The following is a 22,598-nucleotide window of genomic DNA, read 5'->3' on the forward strand; positions in this document are numbered from 1 at the left end:
ACCCACAGATACAGGTCACAGGTTTATTGCAGGAAAACTGCATTGGTTTCTCATGAAGGGTGATTTTCTTTCACATATTTCTGTGAAAAATGAGATAGTGCAGAGAGCCCTTACAAGCCTATGTATAATTCATGGCCTTGTTAAAAAATGTGAGACGGTCTGATTAATCTTAAATGTAACCACTGACCTTTGCCATTTCAGAGCCCTTAGAAAGGTAAATAGGTGGAAACTGACAATCACTTTAACAAAGAAGTTAAACTTCTTTGTAACTTCAACACCACTACCAGAAAAATATAAAAATAAAAAGAGAAAACTTCCAATTGTAAATTTAACAGCCCCATACCACAGACATTTTCCTCTAGTAGTTTAGTATGACTATTGAGAGCATATATTCTTTGATTTCAGAAATCTGAGTTTCAAAACTCTCCTCTAATACTTGATCTTGTGCAACGTACTTAAAGTATCTATGTCTCAGTTTCTGCATCTGTGCAATAACACAGTAATCTACATCTTAGGATTCTTGAGGAGGTAGCATATTCTAGGCCCCTATTATAACATGTGTTACAAGCACTAATAAACATTAGAAGATAGAATATTTGCATGTTTCAAAAAGGATAGAATTCATCTTCACTGATTTTTCTAGAGTGCCTTTCGTCCTAGGATAAACAATGTCTCAATTAGCATTATTTTTTGATAAAAAGTTAGATTGAGAAACAATATACAACTTTCAAAAGCAACACATTCTTCTAGAAGTGATAAATAAATAAAATCCTCTGTCATGCCTTTGTCCTAGGCTATGTCACTGAATGGATTTCTTTTCTAGAGGACAGATTTTCACATCCCTCTTCAAATTGCTCATCCAAAAACTCTACGCCATTGTCAAGATGGAGGAAAGCAGGTGCAACAAAGATTGAGCTAATGTTTTTTATTAACTCCATAATGCTAGTCCACTAACCAGAGGGTAAAATACTCTCTGCTACTCTCTGCACTGTAGCCATAGCTGCTCTCGCCTGCTGTCTTTGAAAATGGTCCATTGACAGAGACCCCTAGCTGACGGAGCCAGGTTCCACGTGTGCAGTTTAAGATTTGCTTCGGAGATCAGGCTTCCCTAACTTTTCACACCTCCTCAGGGCTCAGAGTATGGACTTTTCCTTGCCCATCGCCTAGAAGTAAGTTATTCACCCACAACTTTCAGAAGAGTGAATTTTCTCTTGGAGTATACCATATTTAATTTGAATGTTCGTGATTATAAACTTAGAAATTGTTAGAGTCCATACAAACGCATTCTTTTTCCTTAACCATTTATGGACGTCCATTTGAAATACTACGTGACAAAATGTCATTTACCTAAGACCTACAAAGTTCTACCATTATTTCCCAGACATGAGAGAAAATACAAATTTGAGATAGTGCCTACTTTAAAACCTAGACATCCTTGTAAGCCCTCACCAGGTGCCAGCACTCCTCTATGCGCCTGCTGTTTGTCAACTCATTCAGGTCCCAAACTGTCATGGGACACTGATACTTTGGTTGAATGGTTAAAAGAAATGAAGCCTAGACGGAGGAATCAAACTGAGTTTGGAATTCAGAAACTATGACTACAGAGTTTGCCCTCACACACTCTGTACACCCGTATCTTCGCGTTGTTTGGATGTTTCGCTGTGACCTACTTCAGAAGGAAAAGACGAATCCAAAGCTGAATCATGGAGGATATCTTAATGTATTCTTTCTTTTTTGTGCAAGCGTTAGGATAATGTAAACATAATCCAATGAATAAAATCATAATTTTGCAAAAGGCTTTATTTTCTTAGCTTCTTGGTTCAGTACATCCAGGAAACAATGGAAAGCAATATAGTGAATCAAAGCTTTGTAATATCCAGTGGTATAATATTGACAAGACTTGAAAATGTGTGATGCAGTGATTAAGAACATGGGAAAGAGTCAGATCTTCAGAAATGTTGTCAACTAACCTTCTGGGCACCATTATTTTTTCAACTGGCAAAGAGGGGAAATGGTTGCTCCTACATAAAATTGTTTCCAAGAGAAAATTGTATACATGTAGCAGATAAGAATGTCACTGGGACAAGAGATACACTTGTCACATTTTACCAAAAAAGATCCTGAATTTTGCTTTAAACTCTCATTCTTCCTTACCAGTGGAAGTCTAACCTTAATCACCTGGGGAGCTCTCCCCTGCGTGCCCGCTGGTCAGCGCTGCTGTAAGTCTGCAGTCCTGAACCACCGCCATGGCAGCGGAGGTTCTTCTAATGATACAATGCAATTAGGATAACTGGACAATTTACAGCTACTCAATCATTTGTAAAGTACTTTGCAAGCCCAGATTAAAGACCACGCGTGCCTGAGATGGGATATTCTCTGTGGACAACTTTGCCTTCTTCCCTTTCATACTTCCTCAAGCTTATACACAAAAATAAAGTTTTGTGTAATAAGACATGAATAAGACATCCTAAGGGATTTGTACCTTCTAGCAATGTACAAGATACGCAAGATTAACGATGAAGATTATTTATTGATTCTTATCGGTAATGGTTCTGTTAAAGATAGTGGGCCAGCTGTAGTAATGATTACACAAGTAGTTAAAGTTAGAATAGCAATGGTAAGTCACTAGGTAGCAAGCCAATGCCCTTCCTAATTTTTAACACTTATGTTTAAAAAATTGTTATCATTATTGAGATTTATTCAGTCCTCAGCAAAATTTATTGAGCACCTGCCCTATGTCAAGCACTAACCTAGGCACTGAATATGTCAGGTGTAGTAAACCAAAGAGAAAGCTCCTTGACCTCATGGAGCCCACATGCCAGTGCAGAAGACAGGAAATAAGTAAGATAAGAAGCTAACATACATAATATGTTAGAGAGTGGTAAGTGCTAAGGAGAAATTATAAAGCCAAAGTTTGGGGTTTGGAACTTGTGATGGCGGTGGGATAGTAAATTTAGATAAGGTGGCTGGAAAGGTCTCAAAGAAATGATGGATTTTGAGTATATAACTAGAGGAAGTAAGGAATGAGCCACACAGGCATCTGGGAAAGAGTTTTCCAGGCAGACAAGACAGAACCTGTAAAAAGCGTTAATTAAGGCAGGAGAGGCCGGCTGTGTTAAAAAACCAGCAAGGAGCCCAGTGTGCCTGTGGTGGAGTGAGTTCAAGGAGAGTCACAGAAGATGAAGTCAGAGAGGTGAGGAGCAGGTGGTGAGACAGATAATGGAAGGATTCAGGCATTACATGTATTCTGAGATGCAAAGCCATCGGATAATTTTGAGCAGAGGGGTGACAAGATCTGAGTATATTTTGAGAGGATCACACTGGCTTTTGTCTTGAAAATAGACTGCAAGGGCACAAGGGCATGTAGAAGTTCTCTAATTTATGAGCTATTATAGAGAGCATTTTAATGCAGTCAAGACCATTGAATTCTAATTCTATAAATTCTACTTTTATTTAATGCAATCTAAGAATTGCAAAGTGAAATTCTAACATTTGCATTTGTAATTATTTCCACTCAATACTCAGTACTTGTGCTGTGGGTAATATGTGTAAGACACAGCTCTGGGCGCTGAGAGCAATACCCTGGGGAACCAGAGAGAACTGCTTTCAAGAAATTCATGTTTCAGAAGCCACAATAGAACCTGTAAATATATAGACTTTTAAAACATTGACAGAGAAGGAAAATATAAAGGATTGGCTGCAGTGCTGTGGTTGTTCAAGTCTCTGCCAAAAACTTTTAAGACAAAAATGGCATCTACAAATATGTCAGGTATAAGAAATAACCAAGTCAATCTGTGGCCCAACAGGGTCTTCTTTTATTTATCTCGTTTTTTCTCTTTCTTCTTCTTCTCCCCCTCTTCCTCCTCCCCCCTCCCCCTCCTCCCCCTCCTCCTCCTCCTCCTCCTTATTCCTCTTTCTGTCTCCCCCTCCCCCCATCCCTCTTCCTCTCCCTCTCCCACTCCCTCTCCCTCTCCTTTTGTTATGGGAGAAACTAAGCATGTTGACAGCATTAATTGATGAGTTTGCCAAATCACTAGATTTGCAAACCACCAGCCATTTTCCATTTTGGATTATCAGGGAATGAATACTTCAGCAGGACTAGTTAAACCACTTCACCTCTTTGGATTCCTCCAAACATAATGGAAAGCATTCTATTTTATTAGTAATGGAAGTTTAAATGTCAATTCTGGAGCATACAGCATTTATATCCACTCTCTTTCCTTCTCTCCTTAGGCTAATTCTCTCTCCTCTGTGTTCACCTAACACCCCATGCATAACCATATTAGTGGAATGTATCAAAACTAACTGGGAATATGCTGGTTCCACTCTGCTACCTCTTTGAGGCCAAGGCCATGTGTGGTTGACACCTGTTTATACCCGCCACAGTGCCTTACAGATGTTACTGTTCCATAAATGCTTATTGAGGTAAACTGTTGAACCTGCTGCTGATATGGTGCTTAAATGATTTTCACATGAAAACCAAGTAGACATTGAATAAATGCTTTCAAGGGCCAAATATTTACCAGATATCAGGCACTTATCACCAAAGGCTACATCAAACTCCATTCTCATCCGGAGGAGCTCACAGTCCAGTGGGGGAGAGAGAGACCTGATAACTCATAACGGGGACACGATCGGTTGTGACTGTAACAAGTTAACATGAGAGGTAGGCAGCCCAGAGGAGGCCGCTCCACTCTCACTCTTGAAACTGACAGGATTCACAAGAGAAGTTTGAGAGGGATCTTGAAAAGTGAATATTGTGTGCCTGGTAAAGAGTAGGAAGTTCATTCCAGGAAGTGTGCACTGGGTATAGAAAGGTACAGAAACATGGGAGAAAGTATGCTGTCGATTTTAAGATAAGTTTAGGCTGTGTTTGGGAACTTATGGGGTGAGTGCAATGAGGGTATTTTCAGATATGAGAATTCATTTAAATATATGCATTCAGTGAAAATGCATTGAAAGTTATAAAAAAATAATGGGTTACGATTGTATTTTAAAAAGGTAATTTTGGTAGCATGTGGAGGATGGATTAGAAAAGGAAAAGACCAAAGACTGGCAGACCAGTTAAGTTAATAACAAACTATGGTGGGATATCACACCGTGCAGGGTTTCGGTTAGAAACGTAGACTCTTAGTCCGGACTGACTGGGTTTGCCTTCTGGTCTCCGCGGCCTGGTCTAGCTTAATTGACTACTCAGTGCTTCTATGTCCTCATCTGTAAAATGGACATAATAATGAACCCTACATATAGGGGTATTATAGTATTAAATTAAACGATGCATATAAAATTCATGATACACAGTAATCATGTAATAATTGTTTATCCTTAATATCTCATTCAAGCAGCGTAAAAACTATGAGGGAGATGAAGTAGTTGTAGCCATTTTGTACATATGAATACTAAGGCTTCTAAGCTTTAAATAACTATGATGATTAATCACTGCAATTCATATGTTTGCCTATATCATATACATACAACTAATCATGAGACAATGGGTAGAATAAGGGCTTGCTATCTATTAATGGATTTTGAACTTGCTAGACTTATTAAGATCATACAGTTATGCAGCTCCCATTTTCTTTGGTTTTCCTATGAATTCAGATTGGGAAGGAACTGAAGCAATCAAATGGCATATCCAGAATGTAACATTTGGCACTATAAAGCTGAAAAGTAGAGGCTATAAATGACAGCATTTTCCACAGGCCTTGTTCTGCAGAGGCAACCCTCATCTGCCTGACCCCATACCTATATTTCACCTGTCAGCTGAAGAGGCACTCTGTAGACTCTTAGTTTCACAATACGGTCATGTTTATATATTTTACAAAGTTGTGTTTCTTGTCAAGGAGAAAATAAAATTCACCACGTAGTTAATTCCTAGCCTTCTGTCAAACTAACAGCACGGATAAGGTCAACATTACAACTGGTTTATAAATCATATCATCTATCCTGCAATGCCTGTTTGTTTTTTTCATCTGTTTGTAAGAACAGGTGACAACACCATCTGCCAGGTTAACAAATGTTGTATGTGCCCCATGGTCCTTTAAGACATGTAACTCTTTGTCCTACTACTTCTTCTCAGAGGTGCACAATATCACGTGGCCAATAACAAATTCAAATTTGAGAAGCCTCCACACTTTACCAAGTGGTTCATGCTGGGTGAGGTTTATTGTTTCCAATGTGCGTGCAAAGAGAAATGGTAACTTTGAAGCAACTATCAGGTGCATTTTTCAGGAATGTTAAAAAGGAGCTGCTAAAAGTCCGTCTTCCTTGTAGAGGGCGAAGGAAATACATCACCCTATGGATAGGACCTAACTACTTCTTAACATTTCTCCTAGCCTTTGAAGTTCTAAGTTCAATACATTGCATTTCCCCAGCTCATATGGGTTCAAGGCAGAACTTTTTCACAGAATAAAAATTTCTATTAATTTTCAGAATATCAATTTATGTTTATAGCAGGGGAAGCAGACCGAGAAGCTATTCAGAACTGGAGAATTATATTAAAAATTGCACATTCAAATTTTATTTAATAGCAACTTGTTGAAACTCTTCTTTCATATCATAAATTTCATAGCTTCTAGCATGCAGACACCTCATCTCGGCAACCACTGTTGTATCATCCGTATTAGCCTCTGTCAATGCCCACTCCGGAAGATCTCTTAGACCACACAGGCTCTATAACATTACCTGCCAGTGCGTAGAACAGTAAGCCATGGTGGGAAGATAAACATCAAACTTTAATATTGATTAGAGATCATTAACTTTTTCTTACAAAGTTCCAAATTTTACTTTTATTTGCAAGGGCAATCATAAATTACTCTTCTAATTAAGTCTAATATAGGAAAAATCTATACTTAGTTATTCCAACCAACCAGTTACTCCTGACAAAATTGCTCTATAAAATAGATATAGCACCACCTTTGTCACTAAATCTCAATTACACTGTTGTCACAAGCATATGTTCACGATAGGGACTTTCCTGTAAGTCAGCAGGGCAACTGCTCCACTAGCTGCTTACTGAGCAACCCGGAACCAAGAAATAGACAAGAGTCACACAAGGTAACTATGCTATTCACTCAGCTTTTGTTGAACGTGGGTTTACTCGAGGTAGAACATCAAAATGCATTAATTTCCTACTCACCCTCTAACAATCTAAGAAAAATAAAACACACACAGCAATCAATGGGAAATAATGAACCCAAGTCCCAGAGTCTCAGTCTGTAGGTCTGGGAGACCGCATGGTAGACAAGGATGTCATCAGTATCTTGCAAGGAAGGATTTCCAGAATCAACTGAGCAGCAGGGCAGACAAAGTCCTCAGTCCACTAGGGCAGAGCCTCCAGCAGTCAGTGCCAAGGGAGATCAGTGTGACATGGACAAGCACATTGGTGTGTGGAGCTCAGCTATCTCAGCAGTGACCTGAAGTCCACCTCAGTTATACCTTGAAAATAGTGTACTTCACCCTTCTGGGTCTCTTGATAAGTGTCTTGGCACCCCTGATGGAAAGTGGGGAATTTCCCCAGGAGCCTATCAATGGGTGGTCCCACTCTGCAGACATGGCTGTTCTGCTCATGTGTGTAGATATGTTATGTGTGTCTCCTTGCCAGATGTGTCTAGAGTAAATTAGGTTGTATTCTTCTTCAGCCAAAGTATCTTGCCTAACTGGCAACCATCTTGGTTGATATGAGTGACTTATTTTGTTTTATATCTGAGGTCTTTCTGGAAAAAGTCCAGCCATTGTTAATATAACAAGAATGATTTGCATGGCATCTATGTAACCTGGTAGCCAATCAGAATGGACTGGAATGTGTATGTGTGAACAATGATGACTTCACTGTACCATTCAGTGGGGGCGGTAGTTGCTGTTGAGTGAGCATGTGTACTGTGTGGCCATCACATTGAAAATGACTGAGCGAGTAGAGCAACAGATTTTCATCAGATTTTGTGTTAAGCTTGAACATTCCTCTACTATTCGGATGATTCAGAAAGCCCCAGCTATGGGCAACTGATGTTAGGTAGCTTCATCATGACAATGTACCCATTCATGCTTCACATCTCCTGCAGGTTTTTTTGGTGAAACATAAAGTCACCCAGGTGTCTCAGCTCCACACTACAGCCCAGATTTGGTGCCCTGAAACTTTTGGCTTGTACCAAAGTTAAAATTACCCTTGAAAGGGAAGAGATTTCAGACTATCAATGAGAGTCAGGAAAATAAAACAGGACAGCTGATGGTGATTGGGAGAACTGTGTGAGGTCCCAAGGTGCCTACTTTGAAGGGGACTAAGGTGTCATTGTCCTATGCATAATGTTTCTTGTATCTTGTATCTTCTTTAATAAATAGCTCTATTTTTCATATTACATGGTTGGATATTTTTTTAACAGACTTCATATTTATCCTACCTTGACCAGACTAATGCCATTTTATTGGTCCTGCTCTCCACAACTGTGAAATGTGAAGACTAACATAACTCAGTAACTTCAGAATAAGACTGTAAGTCTTATATGTCCAGTAAGAACACACATCAGTTGGAATGACTTATTATTTTGGTGCCTATTGAGTATCGGCAAATTATTTTTATTTTTAATTTTATTCCAGATATATCGAGGTATGATTGAAAAATATGTCTCTATATTTAGAGTGAACAATGTGATTTTATGTAAGTATGCCCTGTGCAATGCTTACCACTGTCAAGCTAATTAGCATATCCATTGTCTCACATAGTTACCATTTGGTAAATTCTTATAGGTTCAGCATCAACGTATAGCGTTCAATTTTCAGTTGATATTTAAAATGTATATCTTCTATATCATTGGTTAAGATTTAATGTAAATAACGTTTGGAGTTTTGTGTGCCAGCTGTTTAAATTGGTGAATAAAACACTATTTCAACCCTTAATATATTTGGAGTCTAGAAACAAATCAGGTCATAATGTATACTTTATAATATGCATGATCTGTCTGTTGATAAAAATCACTACATAAATGTCATAATTTTATACAGACAGGTCCAAAATATTAGCCTATATAAAGTGCATGCATATTATATACATAGGTAGATATGAACATAGACATAAATATTGAAATGTAGATAATAGAAATATATATACATATATTTTCATAATTTATAGAAACCTATGGTGTTTGGTTCCTTGCTAGCACCTTCACTCAATTATGCTAAAATTAATAGAAAAATATCCTATTTAATTTTCGTTGTTAGTTAAACTTTAAATTATCATCTGTTATAGGTTCAGATTTGTGAATTTTTAATAAATAATTTAAACAATGTTTATTTCCAAAAATGCAAAAAATATTGGATCATTTTATAATTTATAAATTATTATAGTCCTAAACATATTAAAACATAAATATATTGATCTCTTATTGTTTATTTTCAATACTATTATATACAAAATTAATTAAAATGAGTTGTGGCATATACCATTTATTGTGAAATTACCCAATTTTAAAGTATAATTCCTACTTTGAACTTTGAGAATGGATATATTGAAACAACCTAAAATTGCCAACTTATTTTGAAATAAGATAACATAGGGGTGTTGAGGCAATTTTATTTGGTTTTTATCAAAAGACCCATGATTATTTTCTTCCAGAAAAACTATCAGTGCAAGTAATTAGCAGATTGTGCTTTATTGACGAGGCTGATTTCTAATTCCCACCATGATGCTGCTTGATTCTCTTTGCATTTATGGGACTGTAATTACATACGGGGGTTTAGACTCTGCCTGGCCAGCAAGGCGATCAACCCTCTCAGAACAACTGGGAATGAGAAGGTGGCAGGAGAGTGAGTGCAGGACCTGGTGATGTCAAGCCTGGACACGCTGCCTGACTAATGGTGGACTTGGCAGAGCTCAACAGGAGCCTAGGGACTGGGGTCTGAGACTGACATTGTTTCCTTCAAAGTGAAATGTGAAATGTGATTGTCGGTGAAGTATATAAAGCCAGTCAGAGAGAAATAAAGAGACAGAGAAACATAAACAACAGCAACTTCAAACCCTGAGATTAAAAAGGCAAAGCAGGGAGCACCACTATTTTGAAATTTTATAAACATTTTTATTGCAATCTGTATTTTGTTGATTGTTCACATGTGAAACAAAATATTTCTGCGTAATTTAATATAATATCATTTTTGAATCTGTGGCCCTCAGTACAATACTCATATAGCACTTTATATAAAAAACAGTTTAAAGATTTTCATTGACAAATGATTCCTTATAAATTTTCTCCAACACTGTGAGTGCTCTGTTAGGTAAAACTGCTTATATGGCTGGGATGTGGCTGGCTTCCCACTGCATCCCTGTCCGAGATGCACATGCCTGTATCTGCATCCCCGTCCACGTCCACATCCGTATCCATGTCTCCCTGTGCATGTGCACACGCACACTTGTTTTCATTTACCCAGATGTGCTCCAAACTGTGTTACATTTGACTGTTTTTCAAGGCTTGAAAACATACAACAAATATATTTGAAATTTTTGCCAATAATATTCTACTTCTTTTAACCTCTCCCCAGCACATGTAACTTGTTTGAAACAGAGATAGATGGCATCTTACAGGTATCAAAGTTGTTTATACATACTTGAGTTACTTAAACATTGCTTAGCATAGTGAGGGAATATGTCACAGGGAGAGGGGCTGGGCTTCAGTCTTCAGATGTAGCTTTAAAACCTACCTGTGCTACTTACCGTCCTTAAGCAAGTTAGTCAATCCTCAGATTCATCAGTTACTCATCCATCAAATGCCGATTATAATACCTACCTTGCATATTTGGGCAATTAGATGAGATACCAACTAATAATATATGATAGAGGACGTACATACATGTAAATATATGTTTGTACACACATATGTATACACATAGACACAATTCTTGGCCCTAATTACTATATTTTTAAGATACAAGGGAAAGACAACTTAGTCACTCTTTTCTCAAGCCTTTCTTTCTTTTCTATGATTAGCCTACTTGAAGAATTGAGAAACTTCATCCTAATGGTAAAGGAATTACCTAAACATAGCATGGACTTTTCAGCATTATTTGAAACTCTCAACTCTAGCAAAAGATGTTAAATTTTAGAAAGCCTTGCCAACAAATGAGTTTTAATGATCTATTTAGAAAAGGTCAGAATTATTGTCAGGACTTTGAAGAACAATATAGCTCTAGACCTGATAATTATTTCCACTAAGATTATCAATCGCAGAGCAAATGGAAGTAGAGTCCTGATCAAATATTTATCTATGGACCAAAGAAAAATAATTGGTAACTTTCAAAAAGGTAAAAACACTTTCACGAAGGAAGTCAAGCATGTTGTTACCACTGTTCTGGATTCTGTTTGCTCCAAGGTATGAGATATTGGTCAGAATGTATCTTTCCTAAACAATATCGTGAATTAGAATGTATGGAACTATTTGCCTGTCTCAGACTGCTGTGTAGTGTAGTGGATAGGTTACACACTTTGTACACAAAATTACAAAACTAAATACACTGTGTACCAAGATAATCATACAATACAACCCTCTCTCTTGACATTGGGTCAGTTAATCAAAACCTTTTTGTAAAGTAGTGAATTATAAAAGTCATACATATATACCTGACACATTTTATTTTAACTCAAACTATAAAAGACCCTTCTGTTGATGTAGTGCTTAAGACTCTTCTTTGTGTGTGGATCCCTGGCTGGAATTTGACATTTTATTTTTAACATTAAAAATCCATAACTTATTGTGTATGGATTTTTATGTATGTATTTATTTTACAGTGGAATAAGAGCTTAAAGACTTGGGAGAAAGATTCTTTTGAGATTTTTATCATTGTTTTTCCAATTATTCTTTAGAAACTTCTTTTTATGCCTTTATGTAGTCTTTCCAGTATGTTAAACTACATTTTTTAAATTGTAATTTTACACACATTAGTTAATTGTACATGTAATAATTAAATCATGTAGTGATCCATGCTACGAGCTCAGCTGACATAACATGATACGAGTTTGTGCGCACACCAAGCACTGTATAAACTTTATATTTGAAGTGACAGGACTCAGTCTTTGGTGCTTCGAATGCCTCATCAGTAAATGGGACCACTTACAGATGGCTAGCACCGGAATCTCTCCCACGTAGTAGCACAACTTCAGATGTTGTCTAAGAAATGCCCTATTTCCAGTGGAATTTACTTGCATATTATTAACAGATGCAAGACAAAATGTTGCTGCAAAGTGGTACCATGTTAAGGGCTATATACAGTAGAAAAACTCTGTTTCTTTAAAAAACATTTTCAGGTGATGTTTTGTGTGGTTTCATCAAGTTATTATTGGACCCACTGAAAAGAAAGCGTATGATGAGTTCCTGGAACTAAAAAGAAAAAATCATTCTTGAAACAAAGTATAACAAATATATATATGTATATATTTGTTACTAATGTATATATGTATATATACATTTGTTACTAATTTGTTATGTGTAACAACATACATATAATATATACATATATAGAATACTCTCTCTACATGTATATATTATATATGCACATATGTTTTTCATATCACCTGGGAAGTGATATGATTATGGTTCAAAGCTTGGACTTGAGACAAATCATCTTTACCAATTAACAGCCATATAACCTGGAGCAATTAATTTCTCTGCCTTAGTTTTTTCATCTTTATAATGGAAATAATATGTCCTATCTCGTTAAACAAGCTCCTATCTGTAAAATGCTTGGAATAGTGCTGTAAACAGCAATGGCGTTTATAAGGTGTGTGTGCGCGCAGACAGAAACCGTGCGTATGACCTGGGAGTACTTGTAGTGTTTTGACTTCTCAAGCATAAGGTATGAAATACATTTCATAGCTTGACAGAATTTATCATTTGGAGCCTGTTCCAGTTATCTATGCTACATTAATGGAGTCTGTGGTAGAACACCTAAAGCTGATAGAGAACATCATCTCTTATTACATTCATCCCCGGACAGCCACAGACACCTTTTGTCAACAGGAAAACAAGTATTATGACTGCCTCTTTTCAAAACAGAATCTCCATATCTGTGTTAAATTCAATAATATGGTGACTTTAAAGGGCACAGCAGACATGGTATTTACAATGCCAAAAATAGTATACCTCACAACAAATTCTGAAGTATTTCTGTAGCTATCTAAAATGGCATTCTCCTCTATTCCTCGTTGCAATTTCTGATATAACCCACTGCCATGGGGACTGCCAGTACATGGTGGTGATCTCGATAACATTTGGGCTTTCATTTCAACTCGTGATCGGCCTTTAGCAGTCAGAGTAAGTGAGGCTGTCATTCCATCTTCCATCCTGATGAAATTGAATTTTATGAAAGAGACGAAACTAGTTTGAGAGGTTTGATTGACATCTTCTACATGGCTGCCTTGCTTTAGACACAGACAACAGGGTCCTGAAACTGCTGGGCCTTCGCGTGAGCAGGGGCGGAGCAGACGGGAGGGAAAGAAGCCAGGAAGATGCCAGGGTTCCGGACGGTGTGACACGTCAGCCACTTCTGTTCCCTGTGGTACTCTGCACACCTCCCACTCCAGTCCTGTTAAACATACAGCATTTGGTGAATGGGGGCACTGATGGTGGTAATTACATCATTTACTCACTGCCCCAAGTGGGGAGAGGGCAGGAGTATGGGAGTGGCATTTTACTTCATTTCGAATTCACGAAATAAAAATCCACACAAAGATACACGAGTATTTATTAAGACCAAAACTGAAAGCGACCTAGACATTGCTTCTCTGATAATGATATATGTGGCATGTTTTTGGACTCTTTATCAGCTTTTCAAAAAAAAATACATCTGCAATTTTACCTAGTTGACAAATTTCAAATTCTCCAGATGGCAGCTTTAAAATGTTTAATATAATTGTGCTGTTAAAAAATAGCAATAGAGTTATCTCTAGAGAAAGTCATTTTCTATGAGAAAGCAATAGCATATGATACATGAAAATAAGAACATTGCAAGCTACTTTTGTTATTTGGCTTTCACTGAGCTCTTGTTGAATAAAAAGTCAGTACTGAACAAATAGATGATGCAAATGATGAACTTAGCAACTTCCTCTACACAATTCCTAAAGTCCTTGATTAATTAAAACCAACCCATTGCTCATCTGCTTTTCCGTGAATCGGTAATATTGGCCACATCATGATGCTTTTGTTTGTATGTACTTGCTACATGAATAGGAGCTTTGGAAATAGGTGAAAACCAAATACATAGATCTACAGTGAGGGTGTCATTTGAACAACTACGTCTGGGCCCTCTAGAGAGTTTTGAGAGTTTCCTCCCTATGAACCACTTCAGAAATTAGCATATCTCGTAATATAAAACTAATTCTGCCAGATAACATAAAAATTGCAAGATTCATCTCATCCCCTGTTCCCAGTCCCACATGCTCACTAGTGGCTCAGATATACTCTGTGTTGCTCAGTACTTACAGTACATCATCACTGCTTGTATAATCCAAGGTTGTATAATCCACGCTCTTTTGAACACTAGACGTTTCTTCCTGTGTTATAAATAACCTATTTGGGTGTTAGCTTGGTCTCAGATCAGTTAAGACTTTGTTGTGGAGAGCCTAGAAATTCAAGGTCAAATGGACACAATAACCGTCCTAACTCCTGCCTGTCGTGTGCTTTGTGTGAGCTCTGAAAACTACCTAAAACACCTGTCATTTTGCTGTGTTCTGATTCTTCTGGGAAGTTAGATTTCCACTGAGTAAAATTATAGAATCTGTGGAAAAATGAAAACAATGATCCATCTACCAAGAGGACCTGGGCTATGATTTTTTTTAGCTCATTTCATGTGAGTATAGGGAAACTTAAAACTTAATGAGTGAGAGCTTGACTGCTAAGGTACAAAACCATTTTATGGCCCAACTCCTGATAAGTGTCATTTTGTTCAGACTTAGTGGGATTATTAGTCTATTAACTGCATTGATAGTACACAATTTTAGTTTATTTTTTTTCCGAAAGGCTTATGTCCTAACTGTAAATCTGCCTGTAGAGTGAATGCAGTTAGTTCATAGTAATAGAGTTATAGTAATAATAAATATTATTTTATGGGTTATCATAATAATCATCTAAGGTTTCAAAACCATAAAGCTGTATATAAAAATAGTAATTAATATATCTTTTTGATCTTCTATCTTTTACTGAGAACAAAGGGTCTCATGTTTATTTACTTACTGAATTAGGAAAGTATTTGGTAATAAAACCTAATTGGTGCCCTTAAAATTTTTGAAAGAAGCACTTAAGGTCCTACTAGTAAACTAGTTGTAAATGGTTTGTGGTTAAAAACAGGGACATTGAAGCTGCAATGACTAAGGTTTGACCCCAGCTCTAGCATCAGGATCTCCATTATGGCATTATCTTCTTCTTAATTTCCTTATCTTTACAATCAAGGCACTGGTAGATAATCCCTGTAGAATGCATCCAATTAACATGTTAAAGTGTTTAACATAGTGCCTGGGATATAGTAAATACTCCCTTGATTTTTTAAAATAATTATTATATCAGAACTAGACTTAAATCTCTATTCAGTCAGAGGCCAGAGATTTGTGTTATGATAAGGAGGTATTAAGTGAAAAACATTTAAATCCCTCCTACCAAAAATCAAATAATATTTAGCATTATACAAACACATAATTTGGCATATGTACCCACAGATCAAACAATCATATGACTTGCTACTTCAGGTCAACAACAGTCAAACAGTATTTTATTTGTACTCTAGTGTTAACATGCTACTTTTTTGAAGCCTATTTTTTATTTTTTAATCTAGTATAATATGCTAGTCATCAAGTTGTCTTTTGAGAGCATGAGTGTTAGCTATGAAATGATTATAAATTGCTATGCCGAATCAACAGCTGTGAGAAATAATAAATGATTCTGGTATCACAACAACTAGAATATTAGCTGGCATATTTAGAATTTTATAGAATTGGAATTAGTATATAAAACAGTAGGAAAATTCCTAAAATATAGTATTCGACTCGTATGTGGGACAATTAAATAACCCTATCCATTCAACCTCAGAAATACGTCACTGATTTTGTATTTTAATGAAGACCCAGTAAGGAATACCATGCACTGTGTGACAGTAATGTAGCTTATACGAAAATGTAAGAGATGTAAACACTTAGTTTTATTGAGTTCCTAGGAGCTTACGCCAAATCTTCCCCAATATTTTCTTGAAAATCTTTCCTGTGCTTAACTGCATGGAGAAAAAATTTGTGAAATAAATGTTGTTATTTATCACATTTGAAAAGTGAGGAGAGTTAAGGAAAATTACACAGAAAATGATGATGTTTTAAACCTATTTTTTAGCATAGTATCACAATAAATTAGATTAATGGGATATTGAATCAGGAAAGAGAATATTCATTAAGAAAAACCCCCTTTTCAGTAAACAAGTTACCCATGTCTGCCATGTTATTATTTACATTTGTGACCAATCAAATAAGAAACATTTGATTCTCTCTAACTGAAATATCCTGGCAAGAATATCAATCTAGAATGCTATTTGTACTAAAATGCCAGCGTCCTAACTTGTTATGTATTGTTGAAATATGAATCAATGACAGCAGCCACGTTAAGGTACAACCTAGGCATTTAGATAAGTGTGTACCTCATTACTTTAATCTTTACAAAAATCATAGGAGTTATGTATTACAATTCCCCATTATATAGGTGAAGAAACTGAGGCTTAGAGAGATCAGATAACCTCCTGTGGTCACATAGTGAGTTACAATTCCAACATGATTTTTGATTTTTTAAACTTGGGTTCTGAACCATTATGACATGTTGATTTCTATTACAATCACAGTCATTAGGGCCACATCCCTTTTTGGTGGTGCTTTTGTTGTTCGTTGTGGTAGTTTCTTTCTTTGTTTTGCTTTGAAAAAGAAGCAATTATGAGAAAAAAGACAGGAAATCCTTGGTTCAATTGAATAAAGATTAACTGTTATTTGTGGCTCATCTTTACAAAAAAATCTTACAATTTTATTTTGTTCCCTTTAGTGAACCACATATACACAAACATGTGTGTGCATGCTCAAACATGCACACACACACACATATACACATACTTGAATTACTCCCGTTATTCAAAAGAAACCAAAACTTTTCAAGTAAAGCCATGTGCTTATATCTTTGTCCGTACCTTACATATATAATCATTGCAGACCCTATTCAAGTTTATTCTCTTCATTTCGTATATGAGTCAGGCCTCTTGGTAAGATGAAAAAGAATTGTCTCCAGTATATCACATGCATGTCAGATTTTTAAAGCTAGAATGTATATTCTCACTCATTTTGTCTACTATGAACACAGAGAATCTTAAGGTGGGGGGACATTAAAGACCTCAGCAGCTCAGCAATATTGTAAAGACCCAAAATACTTCCAAAGTTTTTACAGCTTTTCAAGAGATTGACTTAAAAATAACAGAAACCAACATGGCGCGTCCTTTTTGAAGCTGGAGTCAGACAGGTTCAGAATATGTTCAATATTAAAATTCACGAGCTTGAGCAAAGTGAGCAGACAGCAAAGAAACAGAAAATGCTGCACCAGTGAGTCAGGTGTGGGAGAAACTGAATTCAAGGCAAGATCCCTGGCTGGAATGTCTCACTGCAGGAGCAGAGCCCCATATGCATCAAAGAGACCGTACTAGAACTGATTTCTTATCTGTTTCCCTGGGGGTGATGAATTGCGCATACCTTTCTGGGATGTAGAAACAAAGGTCAGCAGCAGTTTATTGACTTAAATTCTGACAAACAGATGGCCATACTGTGGGTCTGCCTGCAAGTTTGTCTCAGCTTCCATGGCCCCTATGAAGGAAGTTAGAAGTCCAGACCGTTTGGGGAACTCTTCCCCTTTCCAATTTTGATCTCGACATCCCCTAGTATTTCCTACTTTTTATGCTGTATCAAGGCTAATGTTACTTGTTAGGTAAGTAATCTTCTGCAAACAACTAAAATGCAAATAATTTCTTTATTAATTCCTGAAATCCCACAATTTGGATTTTATTAACTTTGGACAAGCTCTGTCATTTCCCTGCAGTGCACTTGGATGATGAAAATGGACTGTGATGGGCGCATTTGGCTGGTGTGGCATCTGAACATGAGTCCATTTTACTTCTTTCCTCAGAGACTTGAGTGCTGAGACAAGTAGAAGCTCAGGTTCCCGAAGGAGGGTGAAAATACTGAAAAGGGGAGAGTATAGGATGATAACAAGGACCCATAGATATTTTCATTTTATAATTTAGCACTAAAATTTAATTTGTTTCCTAGACGTTAATAACACTCTCATGTTTTTAAAATCAAGAAGTCCATGTTCCACCATGATAGAATTAAAAGATGATTTTTTTTTCTCTCAAAGGCCAAGTATAAGATTTATTTTGCATTATTTGTAATAAGTCGCAAATTAAATTTTAAAGATTTAAGAAAATTATACTAATATTAGGAGGAAAATTATTAATAAATCTTAGTTATTATTAGAAAAATTCAGTGTCTCAAGAAAACTCATTTTTCTCCCACCGGTTGAAAACAACCAGCTGTAAATATACCATTTTGGCTTAAAATTTTTTAATGTGTTCATGTACATGTGATTTTTTTGTTAATAAAGTTAAATGACAACAGCTAACTAGGAATACTAAAGTTTCCCATTGCAATGCAAACGTTTGAAGCAAACTTGTTGGTGAGTGAATTCTCTTCTATTAAGACGTCAAACTTAGTTTAAAAAGTATCATTTTTGCCCTGACTGGTGTGGCTCAGTGGATTGAGCACCAGCATGTGAATTAAAAGGTTGCTGGTTTGATTCCCAGTCAGGACACATGCCTGGGCTGCTGGACAGTATGCAAGAAGCAACCAATCTGTATTTCTCTCACACACTGATGTTTCTCTCCCTCTCTTCCTCCCTCCTTTCCCCTCTCTCTAAAAATAAATGCATATAATCTTAAAAATATTTTTTTAAATGATTATTTTATTTGGCTCAGTTTTCTCAGGTTTAAATTGAGGAGTATAGAGTCTCTTCCCATTTGAAAAGTCAATACATTTACTTTATTTTGACAATTCACAGGAATTTGTTATGAATTTTGTTGTCATTTATGGTAAGATAAACTTTGTGTAATGGTACTTACTAGATTTTTGAAAACTTAGCTTAAGCCTATTCTGCTAGATGAACAATAACTACTAGAATTCACATTGACTATAATGCAAAAGTGAATTACAACTCACATTTACTGTGATGCAAAAAAGTTAATTTCATGTTTTACCAGTGCATACATATATATCAAAGAAGAATTACTAACAGTTGTTATAATATTTAACATTTTGCAATGAAAAAGTTAAATAGGTTAAAATGGACTGTTTAGGTAAAGGCAGAAAGAGAGAGATCTGTGTTAGTGAAGGATGTGCTAGTGTAGGGGAACCTCCACTGCACCTCACTCACTGAAAAGTGCAAGATGAAAAGCCATTTCTGCATATGTTCCTGTTTATGTAAATAAAATGATGTGAAAATAATTTACATATACATTGGGGGTGCGGGAAAAGTATGTTTACAGTTGTAAGTACACAAAGCACAGAGGTTATTCTTGCACTGCTGTTTATGAATTATTGCTTTATTTTTCATGGGAACAACTGCACACCTACTTTTGCCCACCCTGTATATCTGCCTATACGCTGCTATCTCCTCACAATATTTTTTTGAAAAACTATGCACTGAACAGTGCTTCCCCAAACTGAGAAAGGTTGCTTTTGGGGAAAGAGAATAAGACTGGATGGTTTATCTAAAGTTTAAGCATTTGAATAAATGTTGTGTCTTAATTATGTTTTAAGGCTGGGGCAATCTTTGTAACAGAGTCAGAGAAAGAGAGAAAAAGAAAATTGAATTATAGGTTAGTTTATTGATACAAAGTTGCCAAATAAAATTGGATTTAACCCAAACTGAAACTGTGATGAAAATATTTCAAGTAGAGATTTTCTCAGAGAGAAAGTCAGAGTTGAACATGACAAAAACTAACAATATAATCAATTACATTAATGACCTAAAAGAAGAGAATGGAGTAATTATGCCGGTAAATGCAGGAATAGTAATTGTTAAGGATTAGCCTCTATTTTTATTTAAAAACATAAAAACCTCATAAGTGATGATAATGGAAGGGAACAGAATTCTTTGTGGAAAGCAACGAGTTATGAATTTATAATAGGCTAATGTACATACACACACAAACAAAACTTATATGGAATAAAATAGGCAAGCATGAAAGAGACTTAATCCATAAGATATTTTATATAAAAATCACACACACTCAACAGCAGTGTATGTTTTTGAAGGCCATGGGCATATATTTGCAAGTCAGGTGATTGAAAGGACATAAAGTGTATATTACGGAGGGTACAATGAAAGAAAGGGGAGTAACCCTGAGAACATGGGTTGAAAGAGGTAAATAAGAAAATAAAATGAACAAGACAGAGAAAAAGAGCTTGGCCTTGTCTGATGATGATACGATGTTATGATCTGACCAATGTGATCAGAGAGATTCTCTACACTAAAAACATGAAGCAAGAATGTAGCGTGTACCCTTTAATGAGCAGCATACACTTTGAAAGCATTGTTTGTTTGTTTGTTTGTTTGTTTTGTGGCTGGAGTCCAAAAAGTAAGGACAGAGCACAGGGGCTGTGCACAGAGACCTACATTTCTGTTCTACCACCTACCACTTCTCAGACCTCAGCCGAGTCACTTAGCCACACCACCTCTTAGGTTCTTAATCTGAAAAATAAGACAATAACATTTACCTCCCTGGTTTTTGTGCAAAGTCAATGAGATAATATATGAATTGTGAATAGTGTAAATGCCCAGCACATAATGTGTTTTAACAAATATTTGTTCTGTCTTTTGTCCAACCCCGCACCAACCCCCCGCCAGTAATTTCACAGTTGATGCACACCCTGTTGGAGGGGATTGCTAGAAAAAACTATAACTACTTCTGTAAGTTATCACTCCCTCGATACTGAATTTTTCAGAAAATCTTCCATTCTTCAGTCCTATCTCTAAATTACACAATCTGTGATAAAGCTACTTACGATGGCTAATAGGGCCAATCAAAAAGAGGAGAAGTGTAGAGCTATTATAAGTGAAGAATTGCACATTAACTTACTCAGTCTGCATAAACTCGTAAGTAATGTTTGATGAAACTATTAGCTCTGTCATAAAAAAGCTGATACATGTTGATGTAACTTCATTTTAGCTTTGCAGTTGTAGCAAGTATATCATCCTCTCTCTGTTTTTATAATTAATGATGGTACTGCTATTTTCTTCCATAATTGAGCATTTATTGGGAGATTACCCACTGTTTGACTGATGTACTTCATCCCCTGTACTGTTTCCCTGTTGTGTCCCCACAGTTATGATGCTCAAAATTTATAGAGTGTAGATTCTTCTTGCTGATGTTTTACATTCCTACTTACTGCTCATTCATAGGATACAGATAAGAGAAATCTCTGCCAGAGTGAGCTTTTACATAGGTGATTAGCGATGGCACTCTGAGAATAACCACTTATTTTTGACGCCACTGATGCATTCCAACAAGGCCCATGCACCACTGCCTTACATCACAGTGGGCGTCCTTTATATGAAGTATTGACTGCATGGTGACAGTTGAAGGGATGTTTCATCAGAAGGCAGTTCAAGCCTTCTAGCCTGAGGAGTCGGGCTAGGTATGTGCAAGTCCTATGACAGTCTGTTTATTAATCAATCCGAATATTACATTCTGCTGTTGAGACTCTGTTGGGATTGTGGGTTTAGATTATGCAGGGTAGAACCGACCTGAATTCTCTTTTTGTAACCACTGCCATGACGAAGTGAAAATAAAGATTTTTTCCCACTGTCTAACCCACTTTTTGCCGGCAGCCTATGGACATAAACCCAGCAATGGTTCAAGGCCACAGTTTGCTCGGGCATGGGGCACTGTGAGAGACTCAGGGGGGTGGTCCTGCCGTAAATCCAAACCCATGCATTGAAAATGAAGGTTTGACTAGGCAGGACTGTTCCGGTTACAACCCTTACAATGGTACCCCTTGTGCCTTCGGAAATACAGGTGTTATGCAAATAGCTGTCATGAGCTTATTTTCTCTTTCAGTGCCTGATGGAAAAATGTGCTGTTCAGCTGAAGAAAGGCAGTGGGCAAAAAAAGGGGGGAGGGGGAAAGAAAGAAAGAAAGAAAGGCAGTGAGAATGATGATTATTCAAGAAGTCTTCAAACTGAGCTACGTGTATTTAATTTAAAAGCCCACTGTCTGTTTCAAGAGTTAGTATGTCCTTCTGACAAGAAATAACTTTAAAGCATAGTGATGTTAGTAAATTAGGGGTTTTAAAATAATTTTCCTGTAAAACTTGAGTGAGAAAAAATTGTTGGATCTTTGTTTGGAACATCAGGTCCTTTCACAATGTTTTACTCTGAACAGACAGTTAGCTGCTGCAGGCAGGAAGACTAAAGCTGGTGTCACTCACACCAGCCCTCCTTGCTTTGTGAGATCCAAGAGAGACTTACCAGCTGTCCGGGTTTTACTTTGCAATATAA

General features: G+C 36.7%; 1 protein-coding gene and 1 non-coding gene across 4 annotated transcripts in view; one reads left to right on the top strand and one right to left on the bottom strand.

The window, feature by feature from the left end:
* The window catches only part of NKAIN2 (sodium/potassium transporting ATPase interacting 2), an 873,382-nt gene that overhangs the window by 408,757 nt on the left and 442,027 nt on the right, over positions 1-22,598 (top strand). The window lies entirely within an intron of this gene.
* On the bottom strand, positions 21,902-22,034 carry LOC112297484 (small nucleolar RNA SNORA42/SNORA80 family). The gene has a single exon (XR_002974053.1). It is a non-coding gene; the product is annotated as a small nucleolar RNA SNORA42/SNORA80 family (small nucleolar RNA).

The sequence above is a fragment of the Desmodus rotundus genome, chromosome 11 (assembly GCF_022682495.2).
Source record: "Desmodus rotundus isolate HL8 chromosome 11, HLdesRot8A.1, whole genome shotgun sequence".
NCBI classification, from domain to species: Eukaryota; Metazoa; Chordata; class Mammalia; order Chiroptera; family Phyllostomidae; genus Desmodus; species Desmodus rotundus.